At 41.2% G+C, this 7,258-nt stretch overlaps 1 long non-coding RNA gene across 1 annotated transcript; it reads left to right on the top strand.

Moving 5' to 3' along the window:
• The first annotated feature begins 5,464 nt into the window (after positions 1-5,464).
• Positions 5,465-6,192, top strand: LOC124255221. Its single transcript, XR_006892642.1, has 3 exons — positions 5,465-5,532; positions 5,647-5,745; positions 5,883-6,192. It is a non-coding gene; the product is annotated as an uncharacterized LOC124255221 (long non-coding RNA).
• The last annotated feature ends 1,066 nt before the right edge of the window (positions 6,193-7,258 follow it).

Genomic DNA, 7,258 nt, shown 5'->3' with positions numbered 1-7,258 from the left:
TAACTTGTCTTTTGTAAATATCTCATATTCATTGTATACTATATAAGTCGGGAATTATAAACACATCATCCAATTAACCGCATTCATCATCCTGAACGACGCTACTATGAAAATTAACAAAATTCTAAATCACATGTTCGATGTGAAGAAGAAGACGCAGCCACTCACAAAAGATCAAAAGACTATGCGAGTGGGTAGAATAGTGAATGCACTGTTCATACGAGTGAACAGCAGATACCCGAAGGTCATGCTCCGACGCATTGATGATTATCTACCCAACAAAGTTGGTGGAAAGATAATTATTCTATTTATTGTTGATATGGGTAATTATTCATCATTTATTATATTATGAGTAGTTAGGACATAATGAAGACCGTATACCGCGTGATACAATTCAGCAATCTTTATCGTATCCATACATCAGTGCATGGTCTTTCTCGTGAACCCTGACTATCACAGCGGAGTGAACCTGCTGCAACCCATATTCGATGCACTTATTCAAGATCACTAAGCATCGCTGCATCCACAACTGTACTAAGTGTTTACAGGTTTGTCTAATACAATATGGTTATGTAGTATCAACAGAAGTGTACTGCACCCCAAGGATTGTAACAACAGAGTTCACTACAAGATTATTACTCTCAGTCACACCTGAACCCGATCCCAACACCAACATCGCTGGATAACTACCCACGATGGTTTAGTCATTTCCCAGATCGCTCCCCACTAACATCCAGTAAAATACATGCTACTCGAGGTAGGATTATGTATGAACTATTCTCATGGGACTCGAGAGCGGTGAGTACAGAAATGTATCAGGTATGAATCATGTCAGAGTGGCCTGAGGACCGGCACCCAAAGACTGAGCAACAGTATTGGGTCGGGGTGCTCTCACATGCCTCCGATCATGATTAATGAAGCGGAGGAAATAGAAATGTTCACCCAGTAATGGATTCTCTGTTTTGTTCTTTCCTAAATAGATCTATTGAGAGATGCGATCCTGTGCCTGTTAGGACTGTGCCTCATTAACCTGAGACAAATCATATTTAGGATCCTCCTAGCAGTCCTCGACCTCAACAATGACTGGGTACCCCAGCAACAACCTCCCCCGGGTAATCAACCTCGTGGCGTACAGCGACCTCAACAACGCGACTTGGGACAACAACCGCGAGGAAGAAGAGGACGACAACAAGTTGACAGGATTCAACCAGATGCTAATCCTCTACCTCGCCTGCGTCCCGCTAGAAACAGGAGGCGTGCTGATCGTCTTGCATATTTTTTACTTTTTTGTGGTACAACTGATTATGTAATCTAATGTCATTCAAGTTCGTAGTGTTGATGACTAGATTGTCTAGTCCTGATTCGTTTGTTTTACATGTCACTGGGTTAGGAGGTCAACGTAAAACTAACTCATTCATGTTTCTTTTAGTTTGTAGTTTGTATATTATTGTTGTTAGGAACCCGTACTTGTTGTAAGAGGTGACTAAACCAGATCTAGTGGTTGGGTTCGATTTGCAGAGGGGATCTATAAACCACCCCCAGGACCAGATTCAATTATTTACAGATCACTGGGGTAGTGTAGTGTTGTAGCTGAAACATTGCTGAGCGCGACGTAAACTAACTCACACTCGCCTATGTCAGATTCAATATTCATGTATATATCCATAAATTTAGCCTTCATACATATTATAATCATTGGAATAATAAAAGACCATTACTCATTTCTGATGTTACAGTGGTATATTTACAATAGTGGTGCTTCAAATCATCACATATGACATTACAATTCAATCATTCACACTGAGCATTGTCTCTCGTTAACTTGGATGTATTTCCTAGAATGGTAGAGAAATGAATACAACACGAAACAAGGTGATAGGAGATTACAATGAAGAAAGGGGAAAAGATCAAGTAGAAAACATCAATGAAGAAGATGATGAGGAAGCAGACATTTCCCGGGCTATGCGCAATCGACTGTCAAAACCTAACGTGTACAATGAGATGATACGACAACTACATCAAACGTCTGAGATACACGTCGACTACGAGTGGGAGGATATTGCGGAGGATGACGTGCACTGCGACGCATCATCGTGGACGGAGATTGACGAACGGTTATACCAAAGGATGGTTTCCTTAACAAGAAAACTGCATCAATACTCTTCTCAACTCCCTGTTTTGGGTTTTAACAGTTCGAAATATGATCTAAACTTATGGAAAAGGAAAATAGCTAGGACGTTAAACCTCGTTGAAGGGAAAAATGGGAATTTCGTTATCACACGTAACAATCGGTACGTTTGCATCGTTACCGATAAATTTAGAATACTGGATGTCTCTCAGTATCTACCTGTTAGGACGAGTTATGATCGATTTCTGAAAACTTTCAAGACTTCACAATCCAAGGGATTCTTCTGTTATGAATATCTTGATAGCGAAACAAAGTTGGGTGAAACCAAACTTCCTCCTGTTGAAGCATTTTGGTCCTCATTAAAAATTGTGAACACCCTCGAGGATCCGAATAGAGCGGAATATGATGATTTCATTAAAGAGCATGTCAACAGCTCAGAGGAAGAGGTGTTCAAATCGTTAAATCTGAAGAGTATTCCGCCAACAATCGAGGATAATTATGCATATTTGCAAGACATATGGGCTACCAATGGTATGAAGACGCTCAGAGACTTTCTTATCTGGTACAACAACCTAGACGTCCAACCCGGGGTCGAGGCTATTCATCGATTGAAACAGTATTATTGGACGGAAACTGGTATTGATATATATTATTTATCAATTATCAAAGTCTTCATAGTCTCTGTCAATTTCGGAACTATTTCCATTCGAATTCACTCCCAATCTTAAAAGCTGACCCATTTCAAATTCAACTATAGGAATACCCAGATGCTATTCAGATGACGGGGAGCTGGTTTGTTTCGGTAGGGGTAGTCGTGATGTCATCGACATTGTCGTGCACCCCGAGATCGTGCGAGTCACAGGACACGACTGGGATGAAGCATTCATCGTTGATAGGAAATCAATTCCTAGCCTAAGAATGATAGACCTCAGTAACAGCCAAGTGGATTGTGAGAAGATCGCACGACCGACTTATGTACGAGTATACCGAGACGGGGTCCTGTGTCCATTGATGGTAAGTAAACATTAACCTCTCTCTCTGTCTCTGTCTCTCTCATTTATGTTAATATGTTTTACAGATGATTTGATGGAAATGAAGTAGATGGGTTTAGGGTGGTCCTTTGCGCGGTTAAGGGATTATTATTATTGTTTCCGTAGTAGTAGTAGTAGTAGTAGTAGTAGTAGTAGTAGTAGTAGTAGTAGTAGTAGTTATCCTCTGCAAGTAAACTATTTTCTACAACAGAGGAGGATGTAGATCTGTTGTGCACGTGTGTTCAAGTCTTAATATACTCCTCACAAAAAGTTAAGCAACAAGTATTTTTTTCCACATATTTTCTTCATGGGTATATGAAGTTATTACTTGGCATATAAGCCATGCAGGAGAACCCTTTACGATTGATGAACTTAAAGCATTTCCCATATTGTTTTTCTGATAACATTGTTAGCACCGCCTGAACGCAACCACCCTCAAAACTCACATGCAAAATGCATGGAAAACATGTGCTATACACGTCGCACATGCGTTCTGATTGCGTTAAAACTGCCAGCAACGACAAATTGTTGACAGTAACATTTGAGAAATGGCTAGGCGTCACTTGACACCAATTGAAGTTGCTCAAATTGTTGGAATGGTGCAGGGGTCAGACCCAGAGTGCTGTTGCCAACCATTTCAATGTTCATCGAAGCGTCATCTCCAGAGCGATCATCACTCGTCACCAACAGACCGGATTGATGACTGAGAGACCACGCTCAGGTCGTCCAAGGGTGACAACTCCCAGAGAGGACCGATGCTTGGCCACCCTAGCCCGGCGGAACAGGTTCACCACAGCCAGATCTCTCCAGAATGACCTCCAGAGAGTTGCTGGGAACAGAATCTCCACACAGACAGTGAGGAACAGACTCCATGCTGAAGGTCTCAGGTCCCGAAGACCAGTGCAACGTATCCCACTGCCTGCACACCATCGTCAACAGAGACTGAATTGGGCTAACCAACGACGTAACTGGAGAGTCAATCGCTGGCGTAATGTTCTCTTCACAGATGAGTCAAGATTCTGTCTGGACTTCAATGATGGTAGGGCTCGTGTGTGGAGAAACCGTAACGAACGATACGCCAACTGTACGATTGCTGAACATGATCAGTATGGAGGTGGGAGTTTGATGATCTGGGCAGGAATCCAAGTTGGACGACGAACTGATCTTGTGGTCATCAGACGAGGTACCATGACAGGTGTGAGGTACCGAGACGAAATTGTCACACCTGTGATCATTCCGTGGGCTCAGCAAGCAGGTCCTAACTTCATCTTCATGGATGACAATGCCCGTCCACATCGAGCAAGAGTTGTCACTGATGTTCTTCAGACCAACAACATCACCCATATGGACTGGCCTGCAAGGTCTCCTGACCTGAATCCTATTGAACATGCTTGGGACATCCTCGGAAGGCGTGTGTACGGCCTCCACGTTCGTCCTCAGACTCTGGATCAGCTTGAACAGGCATTGCGGAGAGAATGGCAGAACATTCCACAACAGACTCTAGACAGACTCATCTGGTCAATGCCTAGACGTCTTGAAGCGTGTATTCAGGTCAATGGTGGCCATACACGTTATTAAACTTTGGATCAGTGCTCAAAACTGACAGTAAAAGTGTTTTCAGACATTTTCATACCCTGATGCAACACATTTTGCACGGCTTTTTTCAGTGACACTGTTTTTGATGATTTGCAAGTCAGTTATTGTTCAATGAATTTCGATTTCTTCGTTGGAAAAGTGTGTGGATATGCTTTATCTTTGTTATGTTTGATTCAGTTGTAATGATCATGAGTAAAGGCATATGTACTGACCAAAAATACACTTGTTGCTTAATTTTTTTGTGAGGAGTATATTTGGAAAAGTGATCATGTTGAGTTGAGTTGAGTTGAGCTTTACGTCACGTCGGCATTTTTCCAGCCATATAGTGACGAGAACAAGTTTGCATTAGTAAATATTGTAAGTACATACTCGGAATGAGTTTTATTTCAAAGACATTTATTTATTGCATTGTCATTCGAAAGCAGAAAAAATCATAGCATCAAATTTAAAGGCAGGCGGTTTGTTTCATTTCATAGTTACAAATTATGGTTGTTACATTTCACAGTTCATGTTGGTTGGGAGATGATGTATGAATAAATAAACTCATTTAATATGGAGTATTAATTATTAACCTTCGTCAGTAGAGAGTACGCGGTGTATTAAAGGAAGTATTGTTAATCCCAGATGAGGTCATTGCGTCCCATGTGATTGTTAGTGATTATGTAATTACCTTCGTTGTTGATTGAGCAATGATACGATGTTATGTTGTATTGCAGACGACTGATGCATCTAGTATAACCAGAGGATTAACAACGACAACACTCGATAGAGCACTTTGTAAGTATAGCCTTCTTAGATAAGAGATAATGTTCCTGCAACTTGACATTGTTCATGGAATGTTTAACAGAGATGTTCTCGCTCACTAAAAATGTTTATCTTCTGTATCTACAGCATCACATCGAACCATCCTCACCACCATCTCCTCGACAAGTGGAACCATGACAGCGACGACTTCCACAGACAACGAACACAGCAGCACTTTGACTATCGGTAAGTAAAGAAAAACGAGGATACAGATGTATCAATAATTACCAACATGAAATGTTGGTTCTCCTTTAACGATATGAATGAAGCTTTCGTACAATACTAACTCAATCCTTATTTCTGTGATTCTGTTCTCGTCTCAGTTGTGAGGTCTTCGTCGGAGGTGAATAGAACTATGGAGGCCGATGGGACCACAGGAGGGAAGAACATCATTGGTGAGTAACTTTTTTCTGGAATATGTTGAGGACAGTGTTATTTTCTACTCGCTCACTAATTGATGATTACATTCATTGCGTGCTTCATCTTGAGCCTTGGAGTGGACACAGCCCTCTGATTTATACCTGGGAATGAGGGGAGGCTGACCAGGTCGCAAATATTCACGGCTTTTAACAAGCTCGTGCTCGCGTAGGGGTATCATCTGTTTAATGAGTGACTGAGTGTGTCATCATACTCCAGCCAAGTGATATGCGGATCTACACTGAGGGGCAAAAGAAACGATACCAAACTTTAATGGGGGACAAATTGGATTTGAACTCAGACTTTTTAGGTGGTTTGGAACAGAAAACCTTCGCACGAACGCAACTTAAACGGACCTGCGCCAAAATACATGCATTTGGAAATGGAAAGTCATGAAAAATGCATTTGACTGGCAATTTTTCATGCACGTGCAAAATGACGTGCATGGGTCGTATTGAGTATAAAAGCACATGGAAATGTTCGCCAGTATCAGATTGCAACGTTAACATCATCGACCATGCCAAGATTAACAGCAGAGCAAAGAGAACGGGCACTTGGTATGATCCAGCTTGGTGCGACCCACGACCACACACACTCCTCCCTATACTCTAATATCAAATCAGTTGTCTTTCGTAATACATATTTAATTAAAGTTGTACAAATAATAATATGAACGTATTAGTAACCTAGATATAAATTAGAATAAATATCACAAAGGAGACGTTATAATCTAATTGTATGAAAACACTTTCATCTATTTAAACTATCCAGTTATGTTGGAATGTTAATTATTTAGCGAGTTGTTTTTTTTAAACCACACCCACATCGAACCTATAATGTGCGGGTGTGTGTATGTTCGAGTAGCTAACAACAAGTTAGAAAAACGGTATCTCCCTTACACACCATTGTGGAAATCAAACTAGACGACCGATATGTTTATTCGCAATGCATGATCGACTCCAGGTGCTGCTTCACATCACATTTAGTAACTTACGTATGGTTCCACAATGCACAATCCCATAGGCCGCCATGTTAAAGGAGTTCATAGCACTGTACACATGTTGATTAAATTGTTGCCATTCAGTAAACAAGCAACGGAAAATTAAACCGAAATTGTGTGATTGTGTGATTGATTCGTCACAGTAGTATAGTGTGGTCTGTTTCCCGGAAAAGCGCCCTATGTTAAACCAATAGCCAGCTCCGCAGCACCAAACTGCTAGCCCTGGTCGTAATCTCTAAGGGAATACACGAACCAGATAAACATACACCCAAAAGGTAAACA

Source organism: Haliotis rubra, unplaced genomic scaffold (genome assembly GCF_003918875.1).
Source record: "Haliotis rubra isolate DU_JTF1 unplaced genomic scaffold, ASM391887v1 Scf1150, whole genome shotgun sequence".
In the NCBI taxonomy this organism is placed as follows: Eukaryota; Metazoa; Mollusca; class Gastropoda; order Lepetellida; family Haliotidae; genus Haliotis; species Haliotis rubra.
This window is presented reverse-complemented; position numbering and strand designations above follow the sequence as displayed.